This window comes from Cupressus sempervirens, chromosome 3, assembly GCF_028749045.1.
Source record: "Cupressus sempervirens isolate cs-2001-9-10 chromosome 3, ASM2874904v1, whole genome shotgun sequence".
Taxonomy (NCBI): Eukaryota; Viridiplantae; Streptophyta; class Pinopsida; order Cupressales; family Cupressaceae; genus Cupressus; species Cupressus sempervirens.
The window spans coordinates 448,245,370-448,273,232 of record NC_143120.1 but is presented as its reverse complement, the minus strand read 5'-3'; the positions used below and the strand labels follow the sequence as shown (position 1 = coordinate 448,273,232).

General features: G+C 34.7%; 1 pseudogene; it reads left to right on the top strand.

Moving 5' to 3' along the window:
• The window catches only part of LOC149567003 (DNA (cytosine-5)-methyltransferase 1A-like), a 105,593-nt pseudogene extending 78,032 nt beyond the window's left edge, over positions 1 to 27,561 (top strand).
• The last annotated feature ends 302 nt before the right edge of the window (positions 27,562 to 27,863 follow it).

Genomic DNA, 27,863 nt, shown 5'->3' with positions numbered 1-27,863 from the left:
GCCTGATAGCTTGAAGAAAAGATCTAGAATTGGAGGTCTACAAGCTTGGGAAGATTATAGAGAATCAAGAGATTGAGATACATATCATTCTACATTCTCTAGAAGAAGCTAGGGAAGAATTGAGGAAATCCCTAAAGAGAAGAAAAGAAATTTCCATAGCTAAGAATGATACATAGTACAAGGAGATTGACCCCTCAAAAGTATTTGCCAATGGAGATTCTAAAGATTTTGATGCAGCAATTGCAAACCTAATGGAGAAGAACAGAGCTCAAGCAGAAGAGATCAGAACTCTCAAGATTGAACAAGAATCACAAGCCCTGATGCTTTGTGAAGCGATTGAACAGAAGAAGAGAGCCATTGAAGATAAAGCTATGATAGAAGATGAAAAGAGAAACCTTGCCAACATACTAGAGGAAAACTCAATTGAGCTTGCAAGAGTTTCCAACATGCAGCTAGACACCCTAAGTCAAATGATGAATGCCCATCATGAGTTGAATGTCAAAAACATTGAGATCTCCATACTAAAGATGCAGAATGAACAACTACAAAATGACTTGAGAAGAGAAAAAGAAATTTTAGAAAGCTCCAACAAACCTAATGAAGCCATCAAGTACTTCAAAAAACTATTAAAATCACCAATCTAGTAATGACACTTCAGGACTAGGATACACCAGCACTAAAAAGGAGAATCATCAAAGACTGTAGAAGAAAGTAGTGACAAAGGTAAGAATACTAAACCCACTTTTCATTTTGTGGTAAAAAGGGGCATACCTCTAATGTATTCATGAGAAAGAACACCAATCAGCATGACAAACCTAAAAACATGGGTCACTGTCAAAAGTACAACAAGTAAGGTCATCAGGCACATGACTGCAGGACTACAATCATCAAGACACCTAGATTTGAAGGACACTGCTACAATTGCAACAAGTATGGACATAGAGCCTTCAAATGTAGATCTAAGCCTATGAGGACACCAAACCAAGCAAAAAAGTCAAATATTCATAGACATTACAACAATTGGGACTACAACACCAAGCAGAGTTGTCACTACTGTCAAGAATATGTACACATTCTTGAGAACTGCATAAGAACACACTTTAGTGGCAATTACAATAGGTGGTTGAGTCAAACCGCTTGTTTTAGCTACCTAAAGATAGGACATATCAACAAGTGTTGCCCAACAAGATCAAAGGTAGCCAACTCAAAGTTCCACAAAGGAAAAGGGCAAGTTGATGTTGAACACATCAAAGGAGAAATGAATAGAACATGGAAAAGAAAAGATGGAAGTAGCACATCTAATGGAGTGATCACTTCACCTAAAAGGTCAAGTGGTCACACTTCATCCAACTAAGCAAAAGAAGGTGTGTGGGATTGATATTCAAATACTTTATTATACATCAGTTCCCAAAATAAGTTAGCACTGAAAAGGATAGATCAGCATGAATAAAGATGCAAGGTTAAATCTTTAAAATCTCCCAATTATTTCCGAGCAAGAAAATTTGTCTTCATATGTCGATTTATCTACCAAATTTAGTAGAAGCCAAGTTAGTTGTAGTTGTCGAATAAAGGGAAATTCTTATTGAAGCTGAGTAAGGAAAACTCCAGTGGATGCTGAGTGAAATAGAATTGCATAAGGATCCAAGTGGATAGTTGTATATGCACTAAGCATTAAATGCTATGAAATGAAAGGTATAAGGTTGAGTTTTCAATCATTTTTCATCATTGTGAACACAAAGCAAGAGCAAGTAGAGTGCAAAAATGATTTCCAGCAGAGATTAATGCTTTTGCAAAGATTCCAACCAAGATTTAGCATCATTTCATCAATTCAAGGTATTTACACTAGTGCTAAGATACACAGTATTTGAAGTCATTAAACCCTAGTTTTTGAAAATGGAATCTAGCTCTAGGAAACCCCATGACAAGGAACAATTTAAGGTTTAGTTAGTTAGTAATGAAGTAAAACAACCAAACTTTAGAACAATTCTTGAAGTTGCATATAAGAATGAGCCTTTCAGTGATTTATCTGTTATTCCAACTAAAGTTGTGATGGTACAAGATGTCAGAGGGTTTTATAATTGTAAGATAGGTGGAATTGGCAACATGGAGATTCAACAAGCTTATGATAAAATTTGCGAGAACAGGGTATTGAAGGAAGAATTTCAAATTGTTGAGAGGAAGGGCTTAACTTGTGCCCTCACTAGTACATTTGACCCCATTTTTAGACCAAAATTTTTGACCATCTATTAAAATCGGGTCAAATTGGTCAAAATAGGCAAGGAAAAATATTTTTTTTCAAATTCATGCCCGTGTTGGTCAAAATTTTGACCAACACATATTTCACCCTAAGTGTTGGTCAAAATTTTGACCAACATGGGCTTCATGATGTTAAAATACAAAAAGTTCTATTTCGCGCAAACAAATACAAACACGCTAGGAAAAATGGAAATGCATCAAAGTTCTATTTCACGTGCACAAATACAAACACACTAGGGAAAATGGAAATGCATCTCTTCTACGAGGAAGTGAGGGCATCCTTGTAGTGATTCCTGCAAAAACAGAAGTCACTGGTTCATATCCTGGAGGAAGTGGCTACCCGCACTACTTTTGTTGATTTTAGGGGCATTGGAGATTTGTTGGACTGTAGGAGCCAAGAAGGGTTGTATGCCTCCTTGGTTGGGTTGGGTTAGGGGACCCCAGGGCTTCGATCAAGTAGAAGAAGTTAAACTATTCACTCTACTCTCAGGGTGATCTATTTGCGATTGAGTGTGCTCACTTCACGATCTCGTTTATTGACTCTGTCTCTCCGGCAGGCCTCTATCTCCTCCCATCCACCCCAACCAGCTAGTGCAGATATTAAGTAAGTCTCAATTTGGATTGAAAAGCACATATTAAATACATGAATAGACACATTTTTTAATGAACAATGGCTCACTTTGACAAGTTTGATTATTCTCTTGCTTTATTCAAAAGACTTTGATGTGTATTCTTTTCACACCATTTAAATTTGCACTGGTATTGATGATTTCCAATTCTTTTGGAATCAAATCCTTAAATTTTTTTGTTTGTGGAGGGTTTCTGTGTGTTGCATATAAGGGTTGGTTCTTTGAGCATCAAGATTTTTTCGCTTTGTTTTTTTGATTGAGAATGTTATCTTTGTCAAGGAGTAACTCTTCTTTGCATATCTAAGGATTCTCTTTGGGAAAAGCATATCTGAAGTTCTAATCTATGCTACTATGAGGATTTCCTTGTGAGAAGGCCATGACTTCTTGGAGAAACCATGGAGTTAGATTAATCAGCCCTTGGTTTTTTGGCATGACTAAGTTCTACTTCTAGTAGTGAAAAACTCTTTGTTTGCAAGCAAACAGTTGATGGAAAGGAGCTAGGTTCTTGAATTTTCTTCTTTTTCAATGGAAAGAAGCACTCATAGGGGCCTTAGAAAAGTAACATAATTTGACCCAATGAGATACTTGAACACATACACAATAATATCTCTCTGGGAGGGTGAGGAATCTTGGGTCTGTTGTTTTCAAATAATGTATTCTTTAGCAAGTTTTGATTAATATAAGACACACTTCATTATTTAACTCAAGTACTAGATTTGCCTAAATGATGTGTTCATACATTTTTCCCTTAATACATAAGCCCTTCATGTGAGAACAGGGGAGAAATTTTATAGCTTGAAGGACTGTGTGAAATACTTGGCATCAGGCAAGGATTCTGACAGTGCAAAGGATATGGGCTGAAAGAGACCCAAAAAGAAAATTGGTAAAAATCAAGCTAATGTGGTCAAGGTTCAAGATGAGGGTGAACATAAACTAGCTAGAAAACACCCCAAACAAGCAGCCACTATGATGAATTACAAGGAAAAGACACTTCGTCTGAATGCGAAAGATTCAATCATTGAAGCCAAGGAGGAAACAACCGTGGAAGAGGAGGAGCTTTCCATTAGTTTAACAGTGAATGAACAACACCAAGAAGAAATGCCTCAACAACAACACTTGATAGATTTTATAATCCATGATTCTTAGGGTGCCTCTCAGCCAATAGAAATAGTGTATGCTATGGATCTTTATATTTCTAGATTAATTTTGTGAAAGGAAGGTTTATTGGATAAATCAAAAGGGGTTAATTGTGAGGGGTTTGGGGTTGTGGAAACATGGTCCATAACAGGATATGAAAATGGGTCTCCTGTTATATGGCTTCAAACTAAGGTAGCAGAGTATGTGTGTGTAAAGCCTGTTGGCTCTTATAAGAAGTTCTTCAGTATTCTAAATGAAAAAGCAATGATTTGTGTTGAGATATACAAGGCTCTTTCCAAGTCTGATGGAGGTAATCCTGAACTAGGATTGGATGAATTGGTGGCACATGTTGCATGATCTATGTCTTCTAATAAGAGTTTTTAGGGAAGCTTTTGTAGGAGAGATTTCATACTTTCTCGGGGAGATTTAATTGTAAAAAAGTTAACTAGTTTGGACAACAATTCTGAAGAAGGTGATCAAATTTTTATTGGTTTTCCTGCTCTTATAGCTCTGGAGCAAGAGTGTCTTCAATCAAAACATATGAGGCTTGTTGGTATATAAATTAAAGAGAGCTCCACTAGTATTGTTGTTGGTGCTTCATCTGTCTATGACAAGGATGAGAAGCTTGCAAGATTGATGCAAGCGGAGAATGATTGGATGGCTGCAAGACCAAGTCAAAAGTCTCAAGGCAAGAAGAAGTTCTATGTTAAAATCAATGAAGATGAAATTTTAAATGATTATCCATTGCCTACATATTATAAGGCCACTAAAGATGAAATGGATGAATATCTTTTTTATGATGATTCATGTATATTAGATCTTGAAGATCTATCTCGTAGGATGTTGCATGATTGGTCTTTATACAATTCTGATTCCAAGCTTGTTCCCTTGGAACTTCTTCCAATTCTTGGTGGTACTGAGATAGATACTATAGTATTTAGCTCAGGTGTCATGACAGAAGATGATGGTAGCAGCTATTGCTTGGATGCTGACTCTAGAGGGGGTAAAAATTCTCAAGATAATGAGCTACATGGGATTCACATATATTTAAGTGCTATCAAGGAATGGATGATAGAATTTGGAGCAAATATGCTCTTCATATCAATACGCACTGATGGTGCTTGGTATAGGCTTGGGAAGCCTTCTAAGAAATATTTACCATGGTATAAACCCATTCTAAAAATTGCCAGGCTTGCAATCAAAATAATTGTATTGCTGAAGGAGCAGAGTCAAGCTTCAAAACTTTCTTTCTCAAATGTGATTAGGAAGCTAGCAAGCCTACATAAAACTAAGCCATTTTTTATCTCACCCAATCTGGATGCTATAGAAAGGTATGTTGTTGTTCATGGTCAAATCATTTTGCAACAGTTTGCAGAGTATCTAGATGAATGCATACAAAGGAATGCCTTTGTGATAGGCCTTTCTATAAAGATGGAACAAAGACATCATACAAAATTGTCTTTCACAAAAAAGGGAGTCATAGTCAAAGAAAAGAATTTAAATCCTAGGGCTAATGCACAGCCTAAAACTATTAGCAAACAAGAAATGCGTCCAACTACTACAAAGCTGATAAGTCGCATTTGGAGTGAGTACTACTCAATTTCTGTGTCTGATGAAATAAAGGAAGAAAATGGTGAGAATGGTGAGAAAAATTAGGAAGAACGGGCTCAGGAAGATAGTGAGGATGAGGAAGAGACTGATTTGATTATGGTGGACAAAACTGAACTCCCCCCTATCATTAGAATAGGGAGAGGTAGATTGAGTAGCAAAGATATAAAATGGGAAGGCCAATCTATTAGTAAAACATCATCTAGAGAACCCATGTATAAGATGGTTTCTACTGATGGAGATATTGCTATGGGAAGCGTAGTTCTAGTGTATTCAAAAGGTCAGGACCAGCACTCTAAGGATCTTCCCAATATTCTTTTTATTGAATACATGTATGAGAAATCTAATGGGACAAAAATGATTCATGGAAGAGTTCTTCAGAGAGGCAGTGAAACTTTGTTAGGAAATTTTGCTAATCCTCACGAAGTCTTTTTGACTCATCAATGCCTTCAAGTTGAACCGAGTGAGACTCTATCACGTTCCCAACATTTTTTCCTCTCTTGATAGTCTTCAATGCAAGGCTTCTTGCGATTCTCCATTCTTTCTTGGCAAGCTTATGCTATTGGCATTTCCATTCAGCTTTATGTCTAGATTGATGGAACAAATGGTGCTAGCAAAATGTTTAGAAGAACTTTGCAAAGAAATTTTATACTTGACTATCGTACATGCAAAAACAACTCTGAAAAATTTAGCTTTTCTGAGATACAAAATTAATCTATGGATAGGAAAATATCTAAAGATGGATGGATGACCAAAATTACCTTCTAACAAGTGATTTCCTTTTTTGTTACTTAAACAAGCAGAAAACTCTTCTTTAGTGGAAGCACTAAAAGTTTCACATTGAATGATATCCTTCCCCAATGTGTTTTTTCCTTCCAATCTGCAGCTTATCGATAAAGGAATTTAATAGGAATCTTGCAGTTTGTAATGCTAAGGACACACCAAGAGAAATCATTAGTTCATTGTAGTAGATAAAGCAAGTGATCACAATGAGTTAGAAAAGCACTCTAGAGAGTTAATGGATTGATAAAAAATTAAGAGAGACCGACTGCAAAAAACACTTGGCCACATACATCAAGTTGTTAGAGTAGAGGATAATGTTTCTACGTGGAGCATGCCAGCTACTATTTAGGAATATTGTAATTTGAATAGAACAGTTACTTATTTACTAAGTCAAATAGTTGTAATAGTTGTTTCTATTTTTTTACTAAAAATGGATTGATCTGATATCAGATCAATGCAACTTCTACCCTGGTTTTGTTTGGATCTAGTAATTAATACCAGGTCCTCCATAGTGCTTTACAATGGTTGAAAAGGTTATTTCTTATGAATGAATTAACAAATTTATAACCTATCAACAAATGTGGTTGAATGTTGTAGGCAAAAAATTTGGATTTTGATGAATGCAAAGGACAAATAGTTATCAGGAGGGTAAACTCTAGTACTATTCACAGAGGTATGGAGATAAAGGTAAAGGATATTTTAGATATATAGAAAGATACGGTAAATTTGATGCCACAGTTAACCCTTATATTAGATATATTCCAACAAATGTGGTGTTTAGATGTGGCATAGCAACATTGTATATGATTGGTTGAAGATAATGTCAAAAAATTTATTTGCATGAAATTTTGTATGGACTCTGGGAAAATTTTATGGTCAATATTATGCAAGTAAAAATAGAGAATCCTTGCAATGAAAAAAATAAAATTCCCAAATTGAATATAAGAAATCTCAATACTAGAGTAATTGTAAATCTAAAGACTAGGCTACCTATTGGCTACTCTTTTTTAGACTTTTTATTGCAAAAGGTGAACATTATAATTTATAATCTATTCCATAGAAATTGTTCTTAAAACATATTTGTCACTGCTACACTTTTGCTTCTAGGGTCTGTTCTGTATGAGTAATGTATTATGTTGTACTTTTTTGTTAAGGTTGTTTTACTTGATTTCCTATTCAATCATTTGTTTCTTAAAATTACATCTTTCAACAATCTCTTCAACTCTTAGTTTTAAAGGATGCTTACAAAGTAGCTTTTCTTGTTGCCAAATTATGACTTTTAGTAATTCATTTTCAACTTCCAAGTGAAGCTCAAAAGAAAGAAAGGATTTTATATTCCTATTTCATATCAAAATTGTTTTGTAAATTGATGTAGCTATTTTAAATTACTAGAAATGTTACTTGAATTCTATGAATGGGTCAAATGGACAAACTAGGGCCATATATGTTATGCTAAGAAAAATTGGATGGTGGTAACAGCACTAGTTGTATTATAAATATTTTAGAAATCTTCTCACAAATGTCAAAGTATATGTGAAGTTGAAGATATTTGCTGAGATAATATTTATTTTCTTACTGTTTACATTTATTTTACCTTTCTAATGCTATTTTCCTACTGGTCTAACATTATTTTCTATGTTCATCTAATTTTTAAGAGGTCTTAATCAGGTATTTAAGTTACAAATTTAATTTCAGCTCTTCTTAATTGAAACTTCTACAGGTGTATTCATCAGATGAAAAATTTAGGTTGGGTAAAGTCAATGAATTGTTTGTGTATGAGAATTTTACAAAAGTTCCAACTGAAATGGTCAAAGTTGGAGATATTTGTGCTTTCTGTGGTATAAATGATGTCCTTGTATGTATATATGTTCCTCTGTTCATCCATTAAATATCCCTAATTTGCATTCCTAATCTTGTCCATCGCAAAGCATTTCTTTTGAGTAATTTTCAAGGTAATACTAAAATGTATAGTTTTTGGTTTTTTTGGTTATGTACTATGATCAATACAGATTGGTGAAACTTTGGCAGATAAAGTTAATGGCTCAGCTTTGCTTAGAATTAAAATTGAAAAACCTACTGTGAAAATGGCATTTGCAATCAACACTTCACCAGTTGTTGGGCATGAGGTTTGCTCCTTGATTAAGTCAAATAGTGTTTATGCACTTATCATAGAAACTTCTATTGATCAAGCTAATTCATTTTTTCTTTGAACAATTTTTCAGGGGAAACATGTGACAAATAGAAAAATTAGGGAACATCTTTATCATGAACTTGAGAGGAATTTGGCAATGAAAGTTGAAGATGGGGACATAGTTGATACATTCATTGTTAGTGGGAGGGGTACATTGCATATAAAAATATTAATTGAGAACATGTAGGTGTATATGGATTTTTATTTTCTCCAAGCTAGATATGGTTAATTACAATAATATGTTCTTTTGCAAGCTGCAACACATTTATAATTATGGAGCTAGTTTCTTATCACTATGCAACTATTTATCTTGAAAATCTTACAATCATAAGGAACCTTTGACAATTATTTTAACATTTTGATCTTGTAGGCAGAGGGAAGGATTTGAGTTTATGGTAGGTCCACCTAAAGTTATAAACAAAAAAGTTAACGATAAATTGTTTGAACCCTATGAGGTACAATAATATCTTCATCATCCTAGATTTCTATTGATGATTGTGGAATCCTATAAAGAGTAAAATGATGAAAAGATGATGACAGTATATACTATATGCATTTTCAATATCAAACATTACTTCTCATATGTTAGAAATAATGAAATGCAGATTGCTATTGTTAAAGTACCAAAAACATATGTGGGTGTTGTTGTAGAGCTCCTGGGAAAACACCATGGGCAGATGCTTGATGTCCAAGCCACAAGGTATGTCCTTTATCACACCAAGTTATCTTGAGTATATACATTTTTTTGTAAATATTCTACATATAAACAACATGAAGTAGATATTTATATTCAGCTAACTCTAGGTTGTCTTTAGCCCATCATTTTTTTGTACTATTTTACATTGATTTTCCTATAGTGACATTTCTACTTATCTATTTTTATTTTGAGATGCCCTAGGATGTATAAGACCTTTTATTTCACTTTGATTTGCCTTTTGCGTGCTTACTATCATTTTGTGTTCAACAGCTTGATGTCTCCATTTTGAATATGCACTAAATTATGCTTCTGAACAAAAGTTTTTGTCAACTCTTACAGTCCTTCAAAATATTGCTTGTGCCCAATTAGGTGTTTGAATAAAGTATTTTTTTGAGAACAAGATGTAATAGCCACAACTTGATACCTTGATTCATAGAAACTCGGTAGACACTAGCTAATTGTCTGTCAGAAGAATAAAATAGGTTACAAATATGGGTTTGCAACCCTAGAGCCTGTGAGACATGATGACTCTAATTTAAAGAGAAATTGGTAACTCTCTTGCATACACTGGGAATGCATGTTTGCCTCAACCAGTATGAGCATTCTACCATGTAAATTAGAATATGATTAATAAATTATTTTTTATTAATATCAGTATCTTATATCCTTCTAAGCTTTTCCTTCACAACAACATGTTTTGGTTTTTGCCATGGAAATGGTCATAATCATACTTATTTGGATAGTTGCTCATCAACCATCTTGCATACAAGTAACAAGACAAACAATGTTGAATCTCACTCCAAACTAGTAATTGTAATAATAATATTAGAAGCAAGCACACAAAATTATAAGGTCAAAGTTAGAAATTGGAATTAATTTTATTTGGTCCTATAGTTTCTCACACATTTTTGCACCCTAGATAGCTTCTTGACTAGAACTTTGGCTATCTCTTGTTTTAGTTTGAGTGGATTATACTATCATTTTTTGGTCTTCTTCCTATTTTTGGGACCAAGTTGACCCTCTTTGCATGTGGTTTTACTTTCAACTTCATTCCTTGTGTTGGAGAGTTCATCATTCTTAACAAAGCATATTCTTAGATTGCCTTGCAAAGAAGAGAATTTCTCTTAATATCTTTCAAATGGATCATCAAAAATGATTCAACATTAATTCTCCAACATGATGTTACAGAATGATGCACTGGCAAAGCACAAGAATGCGAAAAAATCTTCAGTAATGTTTTATGTTTCTGTCATTTCCTTTGACACTTGACAAATTATATATATGTAGTGCTTCTAACAAGAGCAAGCAACAAATGATGATAACAACAATAGGCAACGAATGATGATAATGCAAATTTAAGTGCACCCACCAAGGACATGCTTATTTAACCATCTTAGTAAAAATTTAAGTGCATCCATGGGTATTAATTTTTTTGTTAGAACTATTTAAGGAAAAATATCATTTAAGAATACTATGGGGGTTGACATATCCCATGGTTTTATATGACAAGTTGCAAATCATCATAGTTTTGACACCAAAACTTTATATCAAAGTATTTGCAACTTGGTAGATAAAAGGCTCTGGATGTAAAGACACTTAACCAGTGAGGATTGACCATACCTTCTTAATTATATGTTTTAGTGCATTGCATTTTTCTAGTATGATTTCTTTATTGTTAGATCTTGACAAAGTTTCATGGGTTCACGAGGGAACATTTATAAACATCAATGGGTGGTACAAGTGAGTGTTGAAATTTTTTAAAGGAATCACAAGGATGAATTACTAGATGTTCTAGAGATTGATGTAGATCTTGTATATAAAGACTTATTTTATCTAGTTTTCATGAAAAAGTAAAAGTAGCAAGGACACTCAGAGTTATTTTGGAGTACTACCTAAATATTTAGGAGTTTATAGTGTAATAAATAGAACATTCAATTTGCTAGTTTTAAAGATTTAATTTATGAATAGATATATGTGATTCCTTCACATTTTATGGAATTTCCTACTCATCTTATAAAATTGATTGTAGTGTCTTGAATGTTTGCTAAGCTGGACCTTTTCTGAATGTTATGTAGATAGTAGATTGAAGAAAAGAAAGAACTTCTTCTGGGGCATACACCCAAGGTAGTAGTAAAGACATCATTGCGCAAGGAGAATGTAAGCATAAGGCTGAGGATAGTAACAATTTCTTGTAGTCCATAACATTTAACTAGAACATGTAAAAAGTGTCGTAAAGGATTAGTCCCTTGTACATAGTGTAGTAAAGGATTAGTCCCTTGTACACAGTGTAGTCCCTTGTTTGTAGTCCATAATATTTAACTTTTGTATCAACATTTCAGATGATATTTCAAAATCTATCTTCTACAGAACAATTCTTATGGTTTAAGTTTTTCAGCATCAATTTGTAATTTCGCTCATAAATCTCTATATATCTTTTCTTGCCAAATAGGGTTGCTTAGTTTTTATGTAAATGTCTTTGCTTTTGCAGCTTGGACTTGAATTCACCACCAATGCTCTTTATACTACAGTGGAGGTGGTTGTACTGGCCTTGTTTGTTTAGCTTCTGGGCTCTTCTATTTAGAAGGAGATCTTTGCTAGAGGTTTTGGAACAATATTGTTGACTCTAGTTGGTCGTGAGGTAATTAATATTACTTTATTCTACCTTCAGAAGGGGTTCCACATCAACTATGGTGTATTGTTAATGTTGATAGTTTCTTGAAGTGTTTGATGTTGTAATGTGTTCTTTGATTTTTAGAATTTAGTTTATACCTGCCAACAACAGGACTACTCTGCTTCACAATGTCTTTTAGACTCTCGTGGGGCAGATGTTACACATCCATACCCTGGAGAAGATTCCAATCCATCAATAGCGGTAGTAGGTTTTCAATATAGATCATTGTTTGCTATTGTTCTGGTTCACACAATTCATATGAAAAATGCTTATCTTAATATTTTGGGTTTGTTGCAAATGTTAGGTGGTTACATCTCAAGACTGGCCTAAAGTCACAAAGTATGTAGGCCTAGTTTGTGCTCAGGCGCACCGGTAAGAGCTCATTCAAGATTTGTATAAAATCTGGAAAGATCCAGTACGAGGCATTGTTACTGGAGGAATGATAAAGTAGGCATCTCTAGAAGTAGTACATGGTCAATGCTCAGGTATAACTCAAACCATTCCATTCTCATAGATTTTACTCTTGGGCTTAAAAGTACTATTTTTGTCATTTTGAGTAATGGATAGATGTGAAATTGTTAAGCTTTGAGTAAAAATGGAATCAAAGATTTTTTGGTAATCTATTTAATGGTAATGGTTGCCTATCAATATTCCCATAGGCCCTGTAAAGAATATGCCAACTTCCTATAGTCATACATGCAGATCGAGAATTAGATCAAAAAATGTAATAGTAGTACCCTTAATACAAGGAGAGAAAAAATTGAAAATAGACTTTGATCCAATGATAGGTGGTTTGCAAACCACTTGTCAAGATGGATTGATTATGCATGTGATAAATGTTCCCCAGTTCTTCAAAGTGCCTTTGTGGAGATTATCATTTCATGCTAGTTCAGTTGTAGTCATCTGCTCAACCTATGTTCCCAGCCACTCCATATCTTCCATCTCCTTCTCTACGTGTGCCCAAAATTTTGTGTTGTTAAGCTTGAAAGAATTTTGAATAGAGGCAAGTTGAGTTCATTGTTTGTTGACAAATCCTCTGAGATCATCAATGAAAAGTGATAGTGCCATCTTGACAAAGCATGATGTTGCCCTTTCTCCTTCTTTCTAGCTATTTGATCAGTACCAATTGTCCTATATATAGATTGAGAATCGGTTGATAACACATAATAGCCATAATACAAAGATAAAAAAAAGACAAATTAAAATAAACAAAGAGTGGGTGGTAAGCCACTATTCAATAAGGATTGGTCATGCATGCCCTGGACACAGCCCAAATATTCTAGTTGTCTTTATGGAGATTATCGCCACTTGTCTTTAAAGTTTATGAAGCCAAATCCTTCATTTAGCGAGCCTTGAAGATACATGATGATGGATGTCCCACATTATCTTTGGTATTTTTTTAGTTAGCAAGTTAATTTTACAATTTAGATATTGTGGATTGCAAAAATCAGATTTCATTCTTTCAGTATTTGTGTCCATTGATGGAAATTCAACTATTAAATTCTTTAATGTAAAAGAGACATTTTTCTTTCACTTGAACTATGTGATGCAGATTTAGAAATGTTTTGTTGGCCGGAAACCATTTAATCAACTGGATATCACTAGATGAGTTATTTTAGCACCTAAATGTTTTGAGGGAATAGTAGATTTTCATTTCTCACTTTCAATGTAATGGCGAATGGGCATTAAATATCTGTTTGGCATGAGATTTTTGACATTGTGGCTTAGCTTTGATGGAATTGATCACTATATTTAATAAAAATTGATATCAACTTTTCAAGGACAAGTCTTCATAATTCTTCATGAAGTAAATAGTATTTGAATTGCCAGAGTTAAACTTTGATATAGAATTTGCTGCTTATAACCTATATTGGATATAAAATTCGTTGCTTATTACCTGCATTGGTTATGTTCAAACACCAAAAGAAGTGCTTGAACCAAGCCTCATTAATGTGTGGTCTAGAAATTTAGGATCTTGATGGATTGTTCAAAATGTTGATCCTGATGGTATATATAGACCATTCAATTGAAATAGGTATTTTTTGTAGCCTTCCTCTAGGAGGAGGATTCAGTTGAACTATTCATTTAGGATTCCACATTTTGCATGCATGTCTACCAAGGCAGTTGCAACTTAAACAAATATATTCTCTCAATATATCTATTTTGTGCATATCCAGCAACCATGGCTTTTGATGACCACATTAAGTTTAGGCATCCTGTCAAACAGTTCACATGACTTATCTATGCTTCCATTTTGCAAGCATGTCTCCCAAGGAAAATACTACTACTTCATCTACGCCATCTGAAAAAATCCTTTATGCTTTGATGGATGCCTATAGCTTATCCCAAAGCTCTCATTCAGCAGTTACGAGATGATCAATCAAGAGGAAATAGTTGAGAGCTTAGAGTGACACAATTTTTAGATGATCATATGAAATGAAATGGGCGTGCGAGTAGAAAGAAACTAGAAAAACATTGTGTACAAATGAAGGCATGAAATGGATGGTTTTTTAGCACTTAGCACAGACACTCAGCATTCAGTACATATCATCATTCAAGATCAAATGGGTGTGTGGGATTATATGCATAATGAATATTAAAGGAGCAAATCAAACCCTCCCTGAGGCTCACAGTTGTTGAGGTCCACTTCAGCAATGGCCCTTCCTATGAAATTGTTGTCTAAAACCTTGCTAATGAGATAATGTGTTATGAGCTCTTCCTCAGTAGGATGGAACATGAATCCAAGAGGTAGTTGTGCATCACCCATATCATGACTATAACTAAAGTTAAAGCCTTAGAACTTTAGATCCTTTTTTTTCCTCATAAAGAAAATATAGGGTAGAGGTTGTCTATACATCTCTCCAAAATAAATTAGATTGCTCAATTTTACTTGCTACTATCTCAGGATATGGTGAAGGATGGAAAATTCATTATTTCTTACGATACTACAGTGAAATTACATTTTGGTATACTACCTCAATATGCCAAAAATGATCTTTAGATGAGATGGTTTGAGCTACCAAACTGCTACATCTTTCATAATGGTAATGTTAAGACACAAGCATAATATTTTAGTATTGTCTTGATAACTTATAGACTGTTTTGCCTTAAGTTTCCTTCAAGACTCATTTTTCCTCGCATTTTTTAATGTTATATTTAATAAACTTACATTTTTCTCTTTTACAACTAGTAGTGGATAAGTTTATATTACTATTGTTAGTTTTATGATCATCCTACATAGGCTGGTCAATCACTCTGAAAACAAGTTGAGATATCTCTTGGGAGTTTTATATATCTCTGATTTTGTCTCTATTTTTGGTCGATCTTATTACCTTGGATACAAGTTTGATTGGGAAATATCTAATCCTACTTTATGATTGAAAATGCATGTAGAAAATAGTGTTATGTGTATGGTACTACACTAGATTCAGTAGTTAAGGTCAACGGACTCGTAAAGTTTGATCTTCAAGTAGAACCTGAGGCAAGAAAGTTTCAGATTGAAGTTGGAGGCAATGTGCTAGGGGTTTTTGACTTTGGACCTAGAAGATTTGGTTCTGAGGCAATATTTATACCCAGGGATTCTGGGTTAGATCTGGAGGAGGATAGTGGTTACTTGATCTATTTTGTTCATGATGACAACATTGGGTATGGTTCTAGCTTACACTCAATTTTTTTGAGTCCCGAGTTGTCTTATATTTTTCTCTAGAGATGATAAGAAGAAACTTATATTTATGTGAAGGCTATTGTCTCTAAAATACATGATGAATAGGTTGTCTAGTACATGCCCCTATTTTGAGAGATATAATCTTTAACAAAATGGCTTAGAATAATAACAATACCATAGCCAATACTAAAACTAGGATCAAGATAAATCATAGTATTTACTATTAATCACTATATTAGCAGATGACATGTCAGGAAAAAACTGATTATGTTAGAGAAATCAGTAGTTATGAGATGATCAATCAAGAGGAAACAGTTGAGAGGTTAGAGTGACAATTTTCAGATGATCATATGAAATGAAATGGGTGTGCGAGTAGAAGGAAACTAGAAAGACATTGTGTATAGATGAAGGCATGAAATGGATGGTTTTGGAGCACTCAGCATAGACACTCAGCATTCAGTACATATCATCATTCGAGATCAAATGGGTGTGTGGGATTATACGCACAGTGAACAATAAAGGAGGGATCAAATTGTCAAGAAGGATCATACATATGATCTAGTTGAAATACAATTACAACAGATTATGGAGAACTTGGGAGCCATAAGAAGGTATAAAGGTACCCAATGCAAATTTGGAGCAATTTTGATATGCATATTCTTTTATGTTCAGAATGAAATTCCTTCCTTTGGCAAGATAGGTTGGAAAACAAACAGGGCAATAGCAGTACAAGTTAATGAATACATGGAGTAGATGGGGGGAAATTTTGAAACTATAATGACTAATTACTTTGAAGACTTCAAGAAGTCTATGAAATAGAGACTCAGGATACCTGTCTCTCTTGTTGAGCAACACATCAATGACATTTGTTTCTTAGTGGACATTGATTATACATATATCCAAGCAGTAGGACCAAGGGTGAGATGGATGAGGCCACTTGGATATGAAATCAATATTGATCAGGAATTAGCAGCAATAACAACTTTACTTGTAGAGGAAGTGGATAAAATTGCTCAACCCTTTGACACTTATGATGTTGTCAGATCCAAGGTGGACATGGAACTGAAGACAACATCAATTTTGAAAAAGAAAGATAGACTGTTGAAGAAGCTAGAGGTTAGATTTGGAGAAGGGACAATAGAAGAACAAGAACAAGAACAAGAACAAGACCAGGAGCCACTTACATTAACCCAAGGCATGGGAGAAGATGTAGAAGAGGTAGAAGGTGTCGAGGAGGAAGAGCAAGCCAAGGAAGCTCCTACCAAACCTAAGCCAAAGAAGAGAAAAGCTCAGAAATAGCTTGCAGCTCAACCCAAAGGCAAGAAGATAGCTAAGCCAAGCCCAGAAAAGCCTACTACAAGGGAAAAGATAAGAGCTACAACAAAGAAGGCTAAGGAGCAGGAAAAGAAGAAGGCTATTGAATAAGAAAGTCCAACCAATAAGAAGTTGAGAAGAAAGTATGTTGCACCTTCTGAATCAGATGAAGAAAGAATAGATTTTGAGGATACAAGCCAATTTAGAGTGATAAGTCAAACCACCAAGTTTGACTTAGAAAATATATGTGATAATATTAGAGACAATGCAGACTTATTTGGCTTAAAAGGCATTGATTTTAATAAATTGACTAGAGAAGAACAGAACATAGTTGAAGAGTAAGTCTACACTATGATAGCCAAGTTCAAGAACACTCCACTTAAACTTTACAATTCAATGCCTAAGGAGTTATATTCAATTATAGAAAATAAATGGTGTTATTGTCTCAATATGAAAAAATAAATAAGAGAGTCAACATTGGCTTGAGTAATGCTTGAACTTACTAAAGGGAAAATTAGCAAGGCAAATAAGAAGCATGGGAGAAAATTTGCACCCAAGTATAGAGCCTTTAGTATTCTATAGAATAAAATTGAGAATGTTGTGAAGAAGTCCACTTAGATGTGGAAGTTAATCTATGGCCTCACAACTGTGAAACAAGGAGAGGTAGATCCCTTTGAGGAAAGAAACAATGAAGAAGAAGAGGAAAATGATAAGGATGAAGAAGGTGAAAAAGAAAAGGAAGATGAAAAAGTGGAGAAGGAAACACAAAAGGATGATATGGCAACTGTTGAACAACAATAAATAGAATAGAGTGTGCAAGACACACAATTGCCACCACCAAGTCCTCCACATGTAACTCCCACACCTACAGGTACAGTAACTATACAAGATGTTCCTGACAATTCTAGTTAGAACATAAATCCACTAATTGTAGAGGATATTAAAAGAATCCTTCACCAGACTACCCTACAAGCACAGATGTGTACAAATCCATTCTTGGTGAGTGTGGAAGAACTACAAAAGGTTGTAGCTAACTTCACAAGGGATAAGCCACAAGAACCACCTTCTCATATCCTAATAGCTACAAGTGGACAACCCCAAGAGAAAACTACACAAGACACATCAACTAAGGTTGACTCCATAGTACCAATCACTACAACTGTTGAGGAGCCCGCAAAGGATCAAATATGATAGATGGATACCTCTGTCTCTATAGCACAAGAACAAGGTGCACCCCCAAAGATTACTATAATTGACAAGGGAAGATCTAAAGAGGACAAGAAAAGTCCTAAGGAGAAGGAGCAAGAGGCAATAAAAACATTTATAAACTTTCCTACAACAGGGACTCCAACTGGAACATCTCAAAAGTCAAGTACAAATGCAATACCACTTCAAATTTTAGCACTAGGCTCAAGCTCTACAAAGGTTGCAAGGGTAATTCATTATGGAGACCCTACTCTAGATGAAGAGATAGTCATTCCTAAGTATGACTATGCAACCATGAACATTGAACAGATAAATGAAGTGCAAGAGGCACTGGAAAAGAAAAAGAAATAGGAGATACTCAGAAATGAGTATAAACAAAGGCAAGAATTAATTGAGATAAAAGACATCTTTCTAGATGCATTTAGCTTGCAGATACCTGATGAAACTAAGCCCATTATGGAGCAACTATCCAGTATAGTGGACTAGGTACAGACTGAAGACCTTGATACAAATGCAAAACTATTAGAATGGTCTGAAAAGAAGTTTCAAAAAAATGTGAATAAAAGAATGTCAAGTGAAATAGCACTTTCACAAGTTGAGTTGGCCAAGAAGATTGAAAAGGTAAAGGCAGTACTTGAGAATATATTCTCATTGTACTCAAAATTGTGTGGCCCATCAATTTTCAAACAAGAATTCAGCCAATGAATAATGAGCTTGGAGAGGAACCTAAATATATCTATAAAACTACCTAAAGATCTATCTCAGAGTGAAAAGCATTTTCAAACTACGCTTCACACTTAGAAGGAACTAGCTGTGTTAAAAGTGGATGAGGAAAATACAAAGGTCAAATTGATACTAATTCAATCTGCCATAACCTCACACATGGAAATTTTGCAGAAAGAACTAACCTATGCTAAAAATGTGTTAAAGAAAGACCCCAATATTTCTACATTGGAAGGCCTAGTTCACCTTGCAACAAAGACAACCATCCAGCTTAAATAACTAGAAATTGCACTAGAAAATTGTGATGCTACTTTGAGGATAGTAATGGAGGTAAATAAATTATTTTTGGCTAAATATTTAGTTAATGTATAGACCCCTTTGACATAAGTATCAAAAAGGGGGAGATAAAATTTTGGGGAGATAAATTTTGGGGGGAGAAATAGATAAGCCAAAAGAAAACAATAACTACAAGTAAAGATGTGTGAAAGGGGGAGTCAGTACAGAGCAGATAGAGAAAGAATGACAAGAGTAACAGAATTAGCATGAGAAGTTGTGCATACAACAAAGGCACATCAACTCAGGGGGAGTTATAAATTTTGAGGTATAAACTCCTTCACAAAAATTTTGAATAATTTTTGAAGTTTTATATATATGCTGAACAGAATGTATATTATACTCGAAGAAAGTAGATTCATCATGTATGGTTAAGTATTTTTGACACTCATTTCAAAGGCAGAGATTGTAGGTCTTAGATTGGTTTTGAAAATTGAGTGTCAACACACTTGAGAAAAATTTTAAGTTAATGTCGAGTATAATATAGATGTTGAGTTACAATATGTGAGAAGTCATTCAGATGCTGAGAAAATAGATACTGCCAAGAAAGTTTCAACTATCAAGTGACTAATAGATGTTGAGTCAATATATGTGCTGAGTAAACTATAGGTGTCGAGTAAGACAGAATTTCTATAGGTGCCAAGAAAGACATAATTTCTATATGTGTCAAGCATCAATAATCAGTAAGTGTCAAGTAACACAGAATTAACATAAGAGTTTGTGCCCTCACAAACTAAGATGTAAACTATTTTTGAGCCAACATATGATGAATCTCAAAGGATTAAAAGATAAGATCAAATATTTTTGATTCCCTATGAAATCAACATGCAACCAATCAAAAAAATGGAAAGAATTGAGCAGGAAAGATGGATGAATCTCAATCGTAGATTCATACCTAACCTTAAGCCATGAAACCTTTTTAAGGAGATTGAAACCCCATAATTTAGTAATGTATGGGAATTAATGAGAGAGTATGTGAGAAGAGAATTGAAGATAGGAATGATAGATTAAAAGAGAGCGAAGAATAGAAGGGTGAAGAATACATTCAAGGTGACTTAGAAAAATAGAGGAATTACCAGATCACTAGACATCAGAACAGAGTGTCAACATTTCATACAGAATCATATCAGATCAAAAAGGATCATATCACAATGGATTGAACATCAATCTAAAATCAACAATTGAAGATTGTAAGTTATCAGGTCAACACATTCTACTATACTTTCTAGCCATTGTATTAGGAGAATGAAAATCCTATGAAGATAGGTTGGTTTAACAGCCATTTTGTAAATCTTTTAACAAGGTGACATTCCAAGTGAATGTTTGTAAATCCTTTAGATAGATACACCATTAATAGGGCATTGGAGCCTTTAATAGGGCAGGCCTTTCACAGGGTAGACCATTGCTAATGGTCAAACTTTGTAACCTTGACAAGTTACATATTGCTACAGTGATAAGTTGTGGGTGTCATCCTCACCCAAGTTTTACCTTCTCATTTTGGAGGGTTTCTGGGTGATCAAATATTGTGTTATCTATTTTCATGCATGCCTTTACTTTCATGTTAATTAGAAATGTTTCATGCATGTATTGATTTCAATTAAAAGGTTTATAGCATAAAGTTTGGCAATTCACCGCCCCCCCCCCCCCCCCCCCCCTCAAAAGTATTCTGGAGGGGAATTATTTTGCACTTACCATACAAAATCTAGAGAGCTAATATACATGTAGAGACTTATTTCTAGACGTGGTTATCCTCCCTACAAACTGTATAGTTGACCAATTCTCAATAAATCAAAAACATCATGGATTTTTCTAAAAAAATTAGCATTTGATCTTCATGATCTGCATAGTTTGTAGTCGAAAACAACAACAAAAATGGAAAAAATCACTATGTGTTCATGAATCTGGAAAAAAAAATTGACTTTATTTTGTCTTTAGTGCATTTTTTCTAGATATTAGCATGTCCCCTTATTTCCTTGTGGAAGTTTACTATTGTGATTCATTCTCCTTAATCAACTATGATGTTAGGAATATTGGTTGGGAAGTATCTAGATATTATATTGTCTTTAGAATTCCATTGTATGAACCTAGTTATAATTACTTGAGCAATAAATTTAACACATGAATTGAATTTGAAGAAAGATTAAATATGAACTAATAGATTAATCATTCCTATCAATTATGGAACTTTAAGTGATATTTCTTATTGAACTAAGGCATCATGAGATTTCTTCATATGAACAATATTTTGGACATGTGTTGATTCATGATTCAAAATGAGCAAGATACAATTAATGCATGTTCATTACATAAGTATCAAACAATGAGTTATCCTAGATATTAGTCCATTTTACATTCCATCTAAGACTATTTTGATACATCAATCCTTCCATTTCAATACACCTAAATGAGTGTGATTGAACTTGCAACGCAATCAACTATAATCATATCCCAATATTATCTTCTTTTTCATGAAATTACATTTCACAATAATGTACATATAATAGAGGTTTCATTCTTACAAATTTAATACACAATATAGATTAAGAAATCTTCATTCAAATGGATCACATAATGATAGGATTCTTCCTCATGCTACATCATCACATTGAGTAATTTGAGCTTTTCCCATTGGTCCATTGAGCACAAAATATGCAAATACATAAAAATAAAAACAACAACAATAACCATGGAGACTCTCCTCCCAACCATAGGCCTCCAACGAGACCACCCCCGAGCTAGGGGTAATAAGGATCAAATGGGATACAACATGCAATCTTGCAAATGCATCAACACCACAATGTAATGCTTGAATAATCCCAACCCAAGGTTTTTCACAATGGTTCACAAATGGAACCATGAACAGAGGGTTAAGGTGAACTCTCCAAGAGGATAAATTCCATGTCAATACCAATCACATACATTGACATTCACCATGCCTCTACAAGGCTTTCACAACACATTCTTCTCTTCACATTTTCCACATATCACCCCCAAATCATAATATCAAGATAATGGATTCAATGGAGCCCATAATCCATGAAATCTCTCTTCCCTCCAAGAGAAGAGGCTCTCAACTACATTCTTGATCCCAACTAACCCTTTCACCCAAGACTTCTCTTCCCTTCCTAAAGGGTGAGTGAAGTCTTCACACCTATAACAACACTCGCATAGCAAGATGAGGAAAAACAATGAGAAAATCAAATGCAAAAAAACCACATATTCACCACAAAACAACATAAACCACAATCTTCTTACAATATTAAATCACACTCCTTCATGCACATGAATGCAACACTACTATGCAAGTTTTTAAGAAGATTAACTACATGGGAAAGAAGCACCAACCTTGGTCCTATGCAAATGGAAATGAAAGTTGAAGAAGAGCTCCTTTTTCCTTCCCTCCAAGTCTCTAAAATCCTAAGTATCTCTAAAGTTAGAGAGTGGGTAGAAAATTTACTAATTCTATCTCAAGTCCACTAAAAAGGATCCCAAAACCCTCACTTACTAAAATTGGGCATAACATAAGCCTTCCTTCCTTACACCACTATCTCCTTCTAAAAATATAGCCTTGACCAACTTAGAGGGTGTGGAAGAAGTCATGTGACACTCCTAATTTCGAAATGCTTTGAAAGTGACTTGTTTGAAGGGTCTCCTAAGCCATCTAAACCAAACTATGTTGAAATTTAGACCCCCAACTCATACTACTATCATATGGGCACTATATTTTCACCAAAATAACCCCCTAGGACTACTTTTAGATCCCCTAAAGTCACTAGGAAGTTGGAATTCGAATTTCAAAAGGATGGAGACTTCTCGTAACATTTTTCCATGTTAAGTTAACTTGGGTATTATATTGATGTTAGGTTTAGGGTAGGTTACTTCCCTAAATGACATGTCATCTACACATGAACCATACAAGTGTCAAGTGACACAATAAAACACATTATAATTCACAATGACATGTCTCTAATTTCTCATGAAATTAAATACATCTCACATATAAAATTCACATTTATGAAATGAAAAATACATTACAACAAGGTTTTTGAATTTTCCAAAGATTCACCTTGGCTTAACCTTGTACACAAGAGTTTGAGCCTTGATTCCCCGATTTAATTACATGGTTAATTCCCTACACACTAAACTCGAGCATCAATAGTCTAAGGAAATCATATAATAAATATATATATAAACACAATAATTTATTATCACATGATTGCATTTAAAATTAGGTTTGTATATCCAATATTTACAATTAAGTCTCTCTACTAACAATATCACATAAAGGGGAGATTTGTGGATAATATGGTGGTGAAAGGGGACTTTGTGGGCCTTAATCCCTCACCTTTTGCTTTAGTTTTCTCTCATCAACAATTTGTTGATGATTATATTGTTATGGGGAAGGCTTTGGTGAGAAATACAAGGAACATTAAGAAGGCTTTGAGCGACTATGGGATGGCCACTGGTCAAATCATTAACTGTAGCAAAAGCCTAATCTACTTTATTAATGTTAGTGAGTCAAGACAAAATAAGATCAAAAAGATAATTGGTTGTGAGATTGGCTTTCTGCCTAGAACCTATATGGGTTTACCTTTGGGTTTAGCCCCTCCTGACAGCTTTTAAAACTTGTTGATTGATAAAATCCACTCAAAACTTGCTGATTGGAAAGGTTCTCTCCTCAGTCAAGCTAGTAAGGTTATTGTTTTCAAGTATATCCTGCAAAGTGTTTTGCTTTATGCTTTGAGTGTTTTTAAAATTCTGAGAAAGTTTTCTCTTGCTATTGAGAAAATTTAGAAGACTTTCTTGTGGACTAGAATGAAGATCAAAAAAAGACTCCCTCTAGTTGCTTGGGAAAATGTGTGTATGCCCCGAGAGAAGGGAGGGCTTGGATTGTGAAGGGTTACTACAATGAATGAATTCTTATTGGCTAAATTATTATGGAGATGGCATAAGGAAGAGGGGGAATGAAAGAATATTTGGTTTGATAAATATAATAGGGACTACTTTGATTTTAATCATTTCCTTAATAGTGAATTAGAACAAGGGGGGTCCATGATCTGGAAGAATGCTCAGAATTTCAAATATATTTTAAGGAAAGGGGTTAAATGGAAGGTGGGTAATGGTAGAAGAGCTCTTTTTTGGGAAGAAATTTGGATCTTGGACCACCCACTTTGTGATGATCCAAGATGGAACAGGTATATGGAGCAATGCAAGAATCAGTTTGGTACTTTTGTGGGTGATTATTGGAAGGATGATATGTGGGTGGATCTTAATAGTGTGGACCATAACTTGGTTGAGTTGGGTAAGTGTTTGAATGTGTTCTTTCTAAACCATAAAGAGGATGATCTAATATGGAAAATTGACTCTAGTGGTATATACTCTATTGCCTCTGCCTATGCTAATTCTTTCGATGATCATGATGAACCCTATTGGGCTAAGGCTTGGGTGAAAGGTATGACACCCAAAGCTAATATCTTCTTTTGGATTCTTCTACAGAATAAAATTTTGACTCTTGATAATCTTAAGAAGAGAAGTTTCATCATTATAAATCGATGTGTTCTCTGCAAAAATTGATTGGGAATCAGTGGATCGTATCATGTTGCATTGCCCCTTTACCAAGAAGCTTTGGGATAAAGTTTGTAGCTTATTGAAAGTGGATTGGGTTTTCCATGCTACTATTCAATTTTTCTTCACCAATTGGATGGCTCCTTCCAGGAATGCTTTGACTGTCAAACTATGGGACTTCATTCCTCCCTATCTATGTTGGGGCATTTGGAAGGAGTGCTATGATAGGATCTTTAGAGGAGTAGAATCTAGTATTGATCAGGTGTTCTATAAAATTAATGTCCTTATGATTGAGAATATTAAAATAGATGGTTATGGATAACAACCTTATAATGAGTGGGAAGAATGGGTGTTTAATAGCTAGAATCTAAAGAGTTTGGGAATGGATATTAAGGATCCTAATCCAAGGGATAATGCTAGATGGGACTGTCCTCTGGCAAATTGGTTCAAGATAAACTTTGATGAGGCTTTGAAAGGGAACCTAGGCAAAGCAGGATGTGGAGTTGTTATTAGAAATTCTAATGGTGACTATGTGGGAGGTATGGCTATTCCAATTGGGGATCAAACCAATCATGTTTCCAAAGCCTATGCTGCTCTTCATGGTCTTCTTTATGCTAAGAGTATGAATTTGAGGAAGATATGGGTGGAAGGTGACTCCCTCAACATTATTAATTGTTTAAATAAAACTACTAAACCATCATGGACTATTAGTAATATTATCTTCAAAGCTATTCACATTATAAATTATTTTCAAACATGCATTATAACTCATAATTTTAGAGAAGCCAACCATACTATTGATTGGGCTATGAATATGGCTTGCTTTAGTAATCATAAAATCATTTGGGATTATAATGAGTCCTTACCTCTAGATAGCCACCAATTTATCGAGTTTGATAAATGGAGAGCTAGGAAAATTTATTTTAATTGTGATGGTGTCAATAGTTTTTTAATTACGAGGAGAACTATTTCAAAGTGCGATGGGTTATGTTTTTTAGAAAGTTGAGCATTTTACATAGATTCTGGGTAGTTTTTGCTATTTCTCTTTTCGATTGTGGTGTGGCCTTTTTTTATAGAGCAAGTTGGGAATTTTAGACAAAGAAAACTAGTGAATTTGGTGAAGTGAATATGGGAGGAAAAAGGAAAAGGGTGGAGCCAACAAGCTACTCAGAGTGGAGGAACAAGATTAAGGTCTAGGATATTTTAAGGCATGGAAATTTCACAGGGTATATGGAAAGGCTTAGAGGTAACAACCCTTCTATTATGCATCAATTTATTAAATCTTGGAAGGATGGCTCTATTATGGTTGGTAACCAGTGAATGGATGTTACCAAAGAAGTAATTGCAAAGGCCACGGGGCTAGACTTGGGCAGGATTAACTTTTATCAAGAGAGGAAGCTCTCGGATAGAGCCATAGATGATTTTGTGGAGATAGAGTAGGAGAAAAGTCACTTGGTAAAAATAGGTGATTTGTATTTCAACCCGGCCTCTATTTCTCAACCACGGAGATTTGTGCTTTTTGTGATAATGGAATATCTAACTTTAGATGGGAGATTTACTAAGTTGTATGGGTACCATTTCATGTTGGAAAATCACTTTAGGCATGATGTTAGGATCAACTTCCCATTTTATTTAATGCAGTCTCTTAGCATTTCCACTCAGGCTATTCAGAAAGACCCAAATGTTGAGCATTTTTCCATGAGGGTCTTATGGTTCTAATAATGAATGTGTTAAATTCCAAGAAGATTATGAAACCTAGGGGCAGTTTGAAAGGGGTAGACCAGGATACAAAAGGGAGTCTCCCGGATAAGGGTTATTATTCAGATACCCAAGATGAAGCTAAAGGGGGTATAGGGAGTTTGAAAAAGGGCTCTGGTCGTAGCTCTAAAAAGAAGAAAATGATAGTTGTTGATTGTGATTCTGACTGGGAAAGCAATTTCATGGAGGAATTGGTGAGAGATTGCTATATTAAGAGGAGTGGAGGTAAATGAAAGGGTATTAAGGGATTTCAAGATGACCACACCTCTCCCCCTTCTGATGATGAGCCTCTAGCTCACCGGCTGGGAAGGAAAAGAAAATCTTGAAGGTGGCAGGAGGAGAGGTTATAGACTATGAAGAATGGGGATTTGGATAATGAGGATGTTGGGGAATAGGGGCATCTTCGAGATTTGGGTGATAATATTGATGGTGGGCTTGGGTCGTCGATGGGTCTTTTTGGTAACTTTAGTACAATCTTGAATGAAATTGGCTTCCTCAAGCAACAAATGTAGTTGTTGGGCAAGGAAATGGAGCAAGTCAGCAAAAATGCCATAGGTGAGCATATATTGGGCCAGCATTAAGATAGACTTTTGGAGGTTATTGGGAATGTAGAAGAAGTTAAAAACCTCATGCATAAGATACCATTGCTCAATGCCAAATAAAGGGTGATGGATAAAGAGATTAGTGGTATTCAAGGGAAGGCATCTAAAATGGATGCTAAGTTGGGCAATTTGGAAAAGTTGTTTAAACAGATGGCTAATAATGTGCGTAACCTCTTGAAGTGCCTTGAGAATGACAAAGGGCAGGACTCCTCTCTGGTGGAAGATATTCAAGGACCTAGCAAATGCACCCAAGCTCATTCTAAGAAGAATAAGGATGTGAGTAAAAAGGACGAGGTGAAGGTCATTGCTGAAAATATTCATATTCTGGCAGATCAGGTTGTTGACCTAATAAAGACTTCTTAGCTATCCAGTTGCTATTCTTTTACTATTCTTTTGTTGTCTTTTTCAGCTTTGTCTTGGGTGACCTCATGGCTATTCTTTTTGGAGGTTTGTCTCATGTTGTCTTGTGCTACTTTTCTCTGATGTTTACTTCTCTCGTTTATCTCTAGACTTTTGGTTTTATGTATAAGGTTTTGGGTCCTTTAAAACCTATTTTTACTTAATCAAAACAATATCACATAAATATTGTAACATTATAACATCGTGACCTACTCATCTACATCATTTATTCACCTAAACATTACCATTTAACATTTCAAGCATCTCTGTAATACAATTTCAAATAAATAAAGCATTGGAAACATGTATCTCAAGTTATTAAAACAT